Here is a 13673-nt window from a genome sequence, read left to right as displayed (position 1 = left end):
GCATTCAGGGTATGCATTCAGGGTCTTAAGTTATTGTGAAGTAGCTGCATGGTTTGTTTCAAGTTATTGTTATTATTTATTATTTTAATTTTTTTACACATTACCTTAACAAGTTGTTCTTCTTCATTAAATACGTATGTCCCATGCAGAGTTTCGATAAAGGACACTTCAGAAGCAATTCCTGTTCAAAACACTTTTTTATTATTTGTAATACAGTACCAAAATAAAGTCAAAACAAAGTAAAACAACATTCTGCTTCCCTCTCCAACAAAAATAGCTCCAGTGTCACACTAATATCTGCTCAGTTGGAAAGTAAATACATTTTTCTGCCACAGAGCTGCTCCAGATCTGCAGTCTTCAAGGGCAAGCCCTAGGCCGGAGCCTGGCAAGCCTGGTGGTGGCTCGCAGACAGCTATGGCTGTCGCAAGCAATGGTGCCTGACTTGGATAAGGTCGCCGTTGCTGGATGCGGCGATATCCCCGGGACATACATTCAGGCCGGCTGTGGTGGAGATTTTACAGAGCTCCCTTCGACAGCGCGAAGCAACTCGGCAGATTTTCGCGCTGCTCCATCCCCGTGCTCCGGCGCAGGGTAGGTCGAGCCATTGGCAGGCTCCCCAGGTGTGTACCGTCACAAGGATGGTCCCAGTGCCCATGGCCTCGCTGGGTGACCTGAGGCATCGCCTACAGGCCACAGCGGCGATGGGAAACAGAGTCCCTCCACAGAGCACAAGGAACGAAGGGCGTGGTGCGTCCACGCAACAGCATTTCAGAAGGCAATTCCAGGGCCATCACCCTAGGCAGCCGCCTCGGATTGCTCCGCCCAAACCTCAGCAGCCCCAGCAGGGGCCCGGAAGGCTTGCACAACAGCTGCAATACTGGTGCGCTTACACCTCTGACACCTGGGTGCTTGCTACCGTGCACAACAGTTCCGTTTGTGACGTTCCCCCTTCCAAGGACTTCCGCACACATCTGTGTTTGACCCTCTTCAGTTCTTGGTACTCAAAAAGGAAACGGCCGCCCTCCTGTGCAAGCGAGCCATTCGTCTTGTAGACCCCACCTCCTGCGGAGAGGGGTTCTACATGAGATTTTCTGGTACCCAAGAAGGACGACGGCTTTCGCCCCAACTTAGACCTAAGATTCCTCAACAAGTTCTTGAAGGAAAGGAGATTTCAAATGCTGACTCACTGTCACATTCTCCAGTGAGTCCAGGCCTGGCGACTGGTTCACCACCGTGGACTTACGGGACACGTATTTTCACTTTTCAGGGAAGTGTTTACAAGTATTCTATGTGCGGCTGTTCGGCCTCTCCCTAGCTCCTCGTACATTTTCAAAGTGCATGGACGCTATCCTGGCCCCTTTGCGGTTGCAAGGGATCAGAGTACTCAACTATCTAGACGACTTGCTGATTTGCGGTCAGTCGAGAGAGGGAGCAGTGGCCCACACGGCGATTGTGACGCAGCAACTGGCGAGGCTGGGCCTCACCATCAATGATGCAAAGAGTCAGCTTATACTTGTTACAAGATATCACGACTTACAATTGTTACAAGATATCACATTATTTTTACATACAATTACATTATTTTTTACATATTATTTTTTACATACAATTACCCATTTATACAGTTGGGTTTTTACTCGAGCAATCTAGGTGAAGTACCTTGCTCAAGGGTACAGCAGCAGCGTCCCCTACTTGGGATTGAACCCATGACCCTCCGTTCAAGAGTACGTGGGGCTTCAGCTGGACTCCATTACAATGCGTGCAAAACTGTCGGACGACAGAGTAGCAGCTATTCAGGGTTGCCTCTTCCTGTTTCAACAAGGATCGAAGGTCCCCTTGGTGCGGTTTCAAAAATTGTTGGGTCTGATGGCCGCAGCCATATCAGCCATTGAGCTGGGTCTATTACACATGCGCCCGTTCCACGCGTAGCTGTTTTAAATGTTGCTTAAGCAAAAAGAAAAAAAAAACAGTGTAACAATTCTAACTATTCCAACTACTGATAGGCTAAACTATCAAACCCCTATATAAAAAGTGTGGGTAAAGGTTTGGCTTGTCTGTCCAAGAGATGGGTCACCCTTTAAGGGATGAGACCCAAGTTCAGTCTCCATAGTCATTTATAAAATGGCTTGGATAAATTAAGTGCTGTGACTGGCTTAACAAGATCATATGACCATGCGGTAAGAATTGTCTTACCACACGGTTATGACATCATGGACCAACTTACATACCGGATCTATTAATATTACTACACCTTAATAGTAACAATTATCTAAACAGTGTTTCTGTAGGTAAAAATGTCAACATACAACTGAAACAGCATTTAAATCACCCAACAAACAATGTTTTTTTTTTTTGGCTGTCACTAAGAATTACAAAAAAATGGCAAATATACTGTGGTATTTATTCAGAGAACAGAACAAAGAAAACTCTGAGGTAAGCAGTAGTAACACTTTATTCAAAAGCCATCTGAGAAATCACCACGCAAGCCTCACTCAGCATGTAATATATATACAGCAGCGGCATCTACTTATTAAACTAAATATCGCCTTACAAAACTGACTAGTGAGTATGGAATGTTTAAATTAGACACACCGGATACATCTCACCACTACCCTCCGATTTCAGAAACATGTTTAAAACAAAATTAAAATCTCCTCTGCTCTCTTCTGACACAACCGTTGGGCTTTTAAACAAGGTCGGGTTCGGCAAACAGTTCTATTGTGCTCAATGTGGACGGGAAGGACTGTGGCACGGCGCAAACTGACACGGAAGTCGTTTAGTCCACATATCATCAAATGCAGGGAAGTTATGCCGGTTACCGGCCATCGATGTGAAAACAGCCTCTGAAATTATTGGTTACCTTCTCGCGAACACCGCAAAACCTAAGTAGGATAATTTCATACTACACACAAAAAAACAACACTTGGAAGCTCCTCCCTTGATGTCAAGTGCCAGTGCAGTGTTTAGTTGTTCTGTGAATCCTCCATCAGATGTGGGAAATCAGTCTGCTAATCAGACAAACAATGATAATCCAGGTGCAATGAAGGTTTAATTGTATAATCCAATGCCTGATGGCTAACAGCAGTAATCTGGTTTAGTGCTGGCCTTTGGCGACAGCTCCGGATCTTGTTAGCCGTCCAAATAATTACAAACAGTATGACAAACAAAAAACAAGCAAAACACTCACGTTTCACAGCACAGGTTCTCCTTCTGGTCATTTAACGTAACCATTCACAAAGGAACAGATCACATCACTACTTCCCCTTTCTATAATGTCACCCATGACCCCTTTATCAACGAGCGCATCCGCTCCTCCAATCTGCGGATGCTACGCCGTTTCCCATCCGGGTCATTGAGTTTGTGTACCGTAGCTTTGCCCCCTTTCTAGATGGCCGACTTCCACCTAACCCTGGGAATAAACTGCTGTGCCATTTAGTGCAAGCTATTCTGTTCCCTTTATGCAGCTGCCTTGCAGGTCGGGAGGGAAATCTAACACCAAAACTTATTCGATCTCTGTCACAGTAACCCATGGCCAATTGTGTGTGCTTTTGGGATTTAGGCCTCTGTTTACCAGAAGCTGAATTAATATTTCTTGTGACCAAAGCTGAATTCAAACTCAGGCCTCCAGGAATAAAAAGGTATGTAAGAAAAGTTCTTATCAAATTGTCTGTATGTAATAGTTCAAGATTGAGCCTTATTATTAGAACCCTTACTGTCAGTCCCAACCTATGATTTGTTTTTTAATTCTCGTATTAACTGACATTAATTTTTGAGAGCCGGCCTACTGCAGTATTTGCATATTTTGTAAGCAAGAGTGAATTGTCAGATCACTCCCCGAGATTTGAAATACAGTAATTACTACTTCCATGAAGACATTAATCATATTCATTACAGTGAGGTGCCTCGTCTATGGACACAGAACGGGTGGGAGGGGAGGGTGGCAGAATAATTTACATGACAGGCTCAGATCTCTAGATTAACTTGATCCTCATTTTACCTCCTCAGATACTTTGTGGTCATGAAAATGTTTGACTTCAGATGCTAATTACATTGAAATGTGTGACCTGATTTTACATTACAGACAGGCACTATACCACAAACACTTGCTGCACCTGAATCAGTATTAGAACAGAGCAATGAAACCAGTACTATTTTGTGGTATATGAAGTATTCATTTCAGATTTAGATGCCCTTTTAGTTTTTCTTTTTTTTCTTTCCCTTATTATTTTATGGTGTTTGCAATCATTCTGAGGGGTCCTGGGTTCTGTTGCCCCAGTACTGGGTTATCAACATTTTACCGTATTTTGAGAGTTACTCCAGCTGAGATACGTACAACCCCATTTTTAACCTGTGGATAGATAGGGAGATAAACAGTGAAAAAGCAGAAACAAACTTCTTCTTGTTCTTATTGTTCTCCTTGTTTGTTTAGAAATATGTTGTAAATGAAGACTGATCATTACAAAACTCGGCATTCTTGTAGCGATTGAAATGAACCAGGGGAGTGTTTGAACTCTAGCACTTGTAGTTTTTTAAATACATTTTCCCATGTTTTTTATTATTTTTTTTTTTCTTGCATTTAAATATTTAACTACCTCCCATGTTCACTGGCGTTTGTATAATGAAATATGTCAGCATGATCTAGCATTCTAAATGACTGTGGTCAAGTCTCCAACACTGGATGAATATTAATCCCAGTGGTGAAACCATTTGAATGTGCCTGAAATGTATAGCACACTTGAGGCTTCAAATAGGCTACCAGGAGTATTAATTGAACAACTCATGTTTAATTGAGGCAAAAAACAAAAAAAAATTATATATATATATATATATATATATATATATATATATATATATATATATATATATATATATATATTGTAATTATCAATTAATCTATTGTTGTATCTCTAGATAAACAGCCATTTACTTTTTAAAAGGTACAGGCCCTTTTCACTGTAAAAAAAACTGCTGTAAATTTCCACTGTCATCAATTGTTTGTTGTAAAATGTATAGCTAAATGTCTATTTGAATGATCCAAGGTCATTCTGAGGTTTCTAATCTGGGATAACTAATTGATGACTACATGGCAAATGTAGTGTGTGAGGTGATAGTCTTGTGAGTGGGAAACAGCTGGAGCACGCAAGGGAGACTGTTGTACCAAGTACTCGTATCTCTTACTACATGAGACTTGTACTTCAGTCTTTCCTGATTTCAATGTAATTGTAGCTAATAAAAGAGTACCATAAATATTACCTATTTGCACATTCATTAGCTACATAGCTCAGAAATGTGCAGTTTTTAAAAACACATTTTACAGTAAAAATTAAGAAAGTGGACAATGCCTTCATCAGAGTATATGGTTGATACTAGTGTTTTTCATAGTTTTTTTTTTCTCAAGAGCTCATGACTGGGTGATTAAAGTTGTAGATAGACATTATTTTTAGTCAATACAGCCATAATCGCTGTATGAGTTTACAGTATTTTTGGTAAAGTATAGATATTTCCAGTATAGATCTGTCACTATTTTGATCAGTAAAATACACCAGAATATGATATATTTTCTGAAATGTTAGTGCCAGCTCAATAATTACAACCAGTAAGAATGCAGCTTCCTGGGTCAAGTGAAACAGTCATTCAAGTACTGGAATCAGCAATGGCCTTTCTTTTTACCTGTAAATAAATTGTGTGGTTTTGCATTGTGGGCCACTGCACCATGACAACACTGATAAGTCAGTCAATGCAATTTAGGTACCCACAGTGCACCCCATGCACACAGAAGACTCCACTGAAGGAAAATGTAGAGCAGTAAACAGATTAGACACCCAGGTATTCTATTTTAGTGAAAAGCTGAACATGATTGGTAGACATCGAAGCAAGAGCAAAAGCAGATTTTCTCGGTACAATAAAGCACTCGCTTATAACAAGGCTCAATAAATACAGTGTCTAGCGAGGTCAACTACCAAAGTAAAATCAGGAGGTTATTGTGATTATAAACCTGTAAACAATTATTTAATTGTTAAACAATTTAGGTCTTTAAAATAACATTATTTATTTATTTACCTTCTGTAGTTTTCTTTTCTGTTTTAAAACCTAAACTAGATAACTAGATACAGTAGATAGATAGTCATTTATATCTTTTTATTAATTATTTAAATTAAGAAAGGACTATTAATGATTCTGGGAATTTGGAGTCTTAGAAAGAAGGTATGTTCACATTTCTTCTACAGTGCTTCACTGAACTGTAATCTGTTCTACAATATAATTATGGTAATAAGCATGTACACAATGGTTTTATTGTTAATCATTAAATATTTAAAATTACATATCTATTTCTTTATCTTCATTTTTTTTTCTTTCCTAATTTTAACCTAAATGTCTATTTGAATGATCCAATTTCATTCTGAGGTTTCTGTGGTTAGGGATCTGGACTCTTTTTTGAAACCGCACCAAGGGGACCTTCGATCCTTGTTGAAACAGGAAGAGGCAACCCTGAATAGCTGCTATTCTGTCGTCCGACAGTTATGCACGCATTGTACTAGAGTCCAGCCGGAGCCCCACGTACTCTTGACCGAAGGGTTGTGGGTTTGATCCCAGGTGGGGGACACTGCTGCTGTACCCTTGAGCAAAGTACTTTACCTAGATTGCTCCAGTAAAAACCCAACTGTATAAATGGGTAATTGTATGTAAAAAATAATATGTAAAAAATAATGTAATTGTTAAATAATGTGATATCTTGTAACAATTGTAAGTCGTGATATCTTGTAACAAGTATAAGCTGACTCTTTGCATCATTGATGGTGAGGCCCAGCCTCGCCAGATGCTGCGTCACAATTGCCGTGTGGGCCACTGCTCCCTCTCGCGACTGACCGCAAATCAGCAAGTCATCTAGATAGTTGAGTACTCTGAGCCCTTGCAACCGCAAGGGGGCCAGGATAGCGTCCACACACTTTGAAAATGTACGAGGAGCTAGGGAGAGGCCGAACGGCTGCACATAGAATACTTGTAAACACTTCCCTGAAAAGTGAAAATACGTGTTCCGTAAGTCCACGGTGGTGAACCAGTCGCCAGGCCTGGACTCACTGGAGAATGTGACAGTGAGTCAGCATTTGAAATCTCCTTCCTTCAAGAACTTGTTGAGGAATCTTAGGTCTAAGTTGGGGCGAAAGCCGTCATCCTTCTTGGGTACCAGAAAATCTCATGTAGAACCTATGTGGTTCATTTTAAACCACATATCTGGTTCTGCGCTACAGTAGGTTAAGACAATTCTCAATTCGCTTACAGGAAGTCCATCACTGCTTTACTTCCTTTGTCATTTAACCCCAGCAGTATCTTTTGGGTCGAAGCATGTTACTGGCATGGTAGTCAATAGGGCAAATAATGGCTATTGACAGGAAAGAAGCCAGGGAAATGAACCAGGAAGTGCAGGGATTTATTTAACTTAGTGTGGCAGCAGATACCATGTTTTAAAATGAAAATACATTCAAAACTGCACATTAGAGACCTATATAACGAATGGATGTGCATGGCACAGAACAAATATGGAAATGTTTTGTCATCTACATTGAGGTCCTATTTTTAATTTTAATAAGGCTTCTGCTCTGAGTTGGACTTCAACTCAATCATTTGGGGCGGCATATGTTGCTATGCTGTCAATGGATTCTTTATGACATTTATTTATCCAAACTGTATAGTTTTATTGTAGGATAACTAGTGGTATGTGCTGTTGTTTATAAGACTGTACCTACGTCTGCTACACCTAATGCCATACACATGAAAGACATTTTGCATTTGGTTTGAGTATTGTAATAACGTTAATAATAATTTTCTGTGTTCTAATGGAGATTGCTTTAATGAGAAACAGTCATAATCTCACACTTAATAGATTTTTTCCCTGATGAATTATTTATGGGTGATTGGTATTTTCTTCCCTTAAAGCACTCACATTAATATTTCAGCTGACTCTATAAATCTACACTGATTCTAGCATATAGGTGCAGCGCCCTTCTTTTTTATGACTTATTTTGATATAGTGGAGATTTTCAAAAGGCATTGTTCACTTCAAAACCTTACTCAGGTCCCTCACTGTATGAAAATGTATTATAATTTGGGCTTTTGATTTTCGGTTTTAACCGATAAATCCTGATACAAAAAAAATTGGTCGATAGCCAATAAACACCGGAAAACACCGGAAAAACTGTGGAAATGGTTAATCTATTCACGTTGACTTTACCCTTTTCCATAAAAAAACAAACAAAAAAAACCTACTACAAAAATAATAATAAATACATTTCCCAGTGTTACTGGGCAATGTCCCGCCTTCCTGACTTCTATCTATCACTGATTTGTTCTGAATACTTTAAACCCGCCCCAACTACTTAGTGACTGCACATTCCTACATTTCTATTGGAGACTCCGCTTGCAAGATTTAAAATGAGATTACAATCAGGATGGAGGCTTGCTAGCAGGATTTAAAACTGTATTACAGTTAAAATACAGAGGATTTAAAACAGACTTGAGGCGAAAATGCCTACACAAAAACCCAAGAAGAATGTGCCTGTGACAATAGGGATTTCGAAGACAGCAAAGGAAAGAAGGTACAATTTAAGTGTGCAAGTACTGTCGAGTTACTATACATATTTTGACACAAAAAAACCAAAAACTTTCAAACATTTTGGAAAGTAACTGAAGACACTACTTTCATACAGTATGTCATAAACGAAAACCCCGTAAAAAACGATTTACATAAAACTCAAAAATAGCTAAAAATAAGCACCGAAAAATACAATTAATAAAACCCGAAAAACAGAAGCCCTAATTATAATATACAGGGTGGTTTAATAAAAGTCTCTTGGGAACTAAACAGCGATGGTGAATAAAAGATATTAGTCAATGTAGCATGTTCCAGCATCAAGTGTTAGCAGAGGGTTGTGTTAGCTACAGCCACACTTGAATCAAACATGTCTGTTGTGGCTGATTTGTCTTGACAATATCATTTTCCAACTGCTGGATGTTTTCAGGGTTGAATGAAATATTGTATTTTTCCTGCTAATAGGAAGTTGTGCATAAAGAAAAGGCTGATTATCCCCTGCAGGGTGTCTAGTCAGGCCTATGTTTGTCACACATGTATTTCCATGTATCTAGAAACCTGCTCACCCAGTGTGTGATGAAACCTGGTATTAAGAGTATTAAATTCTGGAGATATTGTTACAACTTGTTTTGTTGTTTGTTTGTTTGTTTGTTTGTTTGTTTGAAGTTACAGTTCCTAAAGACTGATGGGACTGAATACTAAAGCAAACTGCATTACCCAGAAACCAGTTTATTTCTAAAATGGAAGGAAGGCATCAGAGGGCAAAGGTTAAAAAATAATGGGAGAGACCTGAAAGTTATTTCCTGACAAAAGGAAAAGAAAACCAACTGCTGTATCCACTTACAGTTTATTGTTTGCTTACCAATTCTTTGTAACAGTTTCAAAGGAAGAAAATAAATATGTTTCATTGCAAAGAAGTTTTGAAATTAGTCTTATATATATATATATATATATATATATATATATATATATATATATATATATATATATATATATATATATATATATCAATTTTGGTGCCAGAAAATGGCCGAGCGATTCGAAAGAATGCATCGAAAACGGAGCAGTCAGGAGCTCCACAACACGGCTGCTACAAAGAATTGAAGGAGGAGAGTTTAAACGAGATGGACAAGGGGATGGAAGAGGAAACACCGCTGAGCGAACTGAATGACGAAATGGAAAGTACACAAGAGTATCAATAACGGGTCATTCTATGGAAAACCCACGCCAGCAGAGCTGTGTAAACGGAATGGGATGTAGTGCGTAATGCTGTTCAATTAAGTAATGTTAATGATAGAACAGCATCACACAGACAGACAGTTCAGCTTCCAAAACTGATTATTAAAAGATTTTCAGGTGAAAGCAGTTTGTGGCATAAGAATGACAGTTTGTCAAAAACGGACATTGAATTCCTATTTTGGTGTATCAGCAGCAAATGCAGTTGCTGGACTGACAATTATGATGCTACAGTAACTATTCTTCAGAACAGGTTTGGGCACAAGGACCTAGTGATTAATGCTCACATGAATAAGTTGTTGAATTTAACTCCAGTGAAGAGGTCTACAGAAGTAACTGCTTTGCGTCACCTGTATAATGAATGTGAAATCCAAGTGCCCAGTTTGGAAGCAATGGGTGTTGTCTCAGATACTTATGGCAGTTTGTTATGTCCCATTTTATTGAATATGATTCCTGATGACATTGCTCTTGAATTTAGCCGTCAGAAAGAGGTGATGAATGGAAGGTACCAGAGCTTATGAAGTTGTAGAGAGTAGCAAGAGAGCATTGGATTTAACAAAATCAAGCAGCTCACCTAAAAAAACTCAAGTGTATCAAAAACCCTACCACAAACAAGGCTCATGGGTTGAACAGAGAGTAAAGAAGCCCTACTGTCAGCAGTTGCATTGCACACAGCCAGCCCAAAACCAAGTGCAAACTGCATATTTTGCAACAAGTTAGATCACAAGTCAGAAAATTGCATGTCTAGGATATAGGCACATAGCAAAATTCTGAATGACAAGAGTGCTGTTTGGAGCATCATCCAGCCCATTTCTTTTGGCCGCCACCATTCAACATCATCTAAAGCAATATGAAGAGACTCATCCAAAGGTGATTGAGATACTGAGGGAGTCACTTTATGTCGACGACTTCATAGCAGGTTCTGACAGTGTGGAAGAAGCTCACCATATCACTGCCAAGGCTAAAGAGATGTTGCTTGCAGCTGGCATGACACTTTGTATATAGATAACAAACTCGTCCGAGCTGGGAGGAAAGCCTGGCTGACCAGGCCACAGAACTGAAAGGTCATGGAACTATGCTGAAGGTGTTAGGCCTGATGTGGAGAGCGGAAACTGAGGATTTCATGAAGGGACGGAAAAACACTTAGAGAAGCGTTTTACAATCTTCAGCACACATTTTTGACCCCATTGGATTTTTACTGTGCGAGTAAAATGTCTCTTCCATGAAATGTGGGAAAGAGGCATGGACTGGGATGAAGAGCTACAACCAGACCTGTCTGACAGATGGCAACGATGGTGTTTAGAGCTGCCACATTTGCACCATTTGTCAATACCAAGATGGTACTTTGCAGGAGTGAAAGGGAAGACCAATCAAACCAAGCAACTGCATGTGTTCTGTGACTCGAGTGAAAGAGCATACAGTGCAGTACCATATCTACGGTGCAAGGGAAGCGATAGAGCAATGGTCACAAGCCTGGTTGCATCAAAGTCAAAGGTGGCCCCACTGAAGAAGATCACACTTCTCCATCTTGACTTGTTGGGTGCGCCGATTGGCGCCAGAATGGGGAGTTATCTGACCAAGCCCCTGCAGATCAAGCCCCTGCAGATCAAGCAGACACAGGTACGGATGTAGACAGACTCCATGATAGTTCTGCATTGGATCTGCAGTACAGCACAGTAGTGGAAACCATTTGTAGCTAACAGAGTGACAGAAATCCAAACCCTGACTGAACCAACATCCTGGTCACATTGCAGCAGAAAGCACAATCCTGCAGATGTCCCTACCCGAGGACAGACAATAGACAAGAAGAGCACACTCTGGTGGAGAGCACACTTTGGCTCGCTTCAAATCAACTCTCAAGACCCACTTGTTCTCTCTTGCTTTCAATGCTCTTTAAGCCTGATATCTGTTATTAGCTGCTGTCTAAATTGCTATTTCAGGTTTTTCACTCCATCTTATTCGTATGATTCTGTATGACACTCACATCCACTTCATATCCTAGCCTTGTATTTAATATATTATGCCTGAATTTAATGTATTTGATTTTTTTTTTACTGTTTGTATTTAATGTACTATGCCCTGTATTTCACTGTATTTAATGTATTATGCATTGTTCCTCACTATCTTGTAAAGCACTTTGTGATGGTGGTCCACTATGAAAGGCGCTATATAAAATAAATATTAATTGATTGATTGATGTAAAGATGAAGGTTCATAAATATTAAACAGACCAGATTCTATTTAAGACAGATTGAATGAAGGGAATTACAATCACGTGGTATCAAAGTGCATTTATCATGCATGACATAGGTATTTGCAGAAGTGATCGGGCTTTTAATTTCAGAAATTATTAACTGAAATGTACTTCACTGAAGTTATTAGGCGTAAAGCTTGGGAATTCCTTTAACACCGGTCCATTGAAGTTCCGAAATTTAAAGTGTCAGGGTGAAATCTGAGTTAAAAACCATCTTCCTGTAAATATTCTGACTGAAAATCATTAAAATGATAAGCTGACACATGTATAGCAAAGGGCATTGCTAGAGAAATCCAGGCACATCAGCCACCTTCCGAGTGACACTTTTTAATAAGAGGGTAGAGCGTCCACATATGTAATCACATAAAATGGGTTGAAAAATTGAAAACAAATGGGATACCATTATTCTGTTATCGGCAGTAATTCCCCTGAATGTGATACAAATGCAATAAAAACAGGTATTAAAGGCTACCACAAATATTTCAACTTTCCGTATGAATTAAATCAGCTAAACAGGCTCAGCAATGGGAGGGGTTTTCTTCAAAGAAACATTATTCAGTTGGCAGATATTTTATTCCAAGCTCTCTGTATTATATCTATATTAGCAGCTGTTTTAAATTTCTAGTATCTGAATATATTATGTTTGGGAAAGGTTTTGAAAGGAAAGTCAGCAGGTTACATTTTCTGAGCCACAGAGAATTGAAAAGTGCCTACAGTGTGTGTTAGCTTTGGCAGATGTGCTGCAGTCTTGCAGGAAAAGTGAAAAAAATAGACTTTGGTTAAAAAAAAAACATGTCCAGACTATATTTATTGACTTTAATTGCTAAACAGTTTCTTTATTAAATTATAATTCTTAGTAAATATATAACCTATGTTTTTATCTTTAGAATGTCCAATTATGTTCCCTTACTGCAGCAACTCCACACAACAGCTCAAGAGAACTGAAGGTCAGTGGGTGTCCTCCGATCCCACCACCAAGCCAATTGCGTCTTTCCACCCGGGAACTTGAGAGTGACCAGCCCTGCAGGTGTCTGCTTCAGATCAGCATTAGGGACCACTGTTGCAGGGACCACTCAGTCCCTGCTGATTTTGCCTCCCTCACCCACAGGAACACCAGAGACCATGTTCCCTGTGGAATTCCCTGCGCTCCTTTAACTATATGACTCACCCAGCACACCTTCTTTTCAAGGTCTTTCAATACAACTAATACCAGCAATTACAACATTTTCTAATTGCGAATGAAAAAACAACATGCGCAATCGACTAAAGATATAGATGTGTTTTATCATGTGATGACTGCTGGTGCCCCATCTGCGGTGAGCAGGGGCATTCCCCACTCAACTGTCCTCTCCTGTCAGAGGGGTGCCTGCTGCGCCATTCCCACCAGCAGAGGGAGAGTGTCTGCTGGTCCCACCACCACCCACAGCAGAGAAGGTAGACCTGCTGTGCCCACCGCCACCAGCAGAGGGAGAGTGCCTGCTGGTCCCGACCCCATCACCTCCACAGGCCAAGGGAGAAAAGGTGAGGAGAAGGAGGCAGAGAGGGGACACGGACCTGGAGAAGGAGTCGGTCCGTCCACAGCCCAAGAGGGAGGAG

This window comes from Acipenser ruthenus, chromosome 19, assembly GCF_902713425.1.
Source record: "Acipenser ruthenus chromosome 19, fAciRut3.2 maternal haplotype, whole genome shotgun sequence".
Taxonomy (NCBI): domain Eukaryota; kingdom Metazoa; phylum Chordata; class Actinopteri; order Acipenseriformes; family Acipenseridae; genus Acipenser; species Acipenser ruthenus.
The sequence above is the reverse complement of the archived record's forward strand: the minus strand, read 5'-3'. Positions refer to the sequence as shown.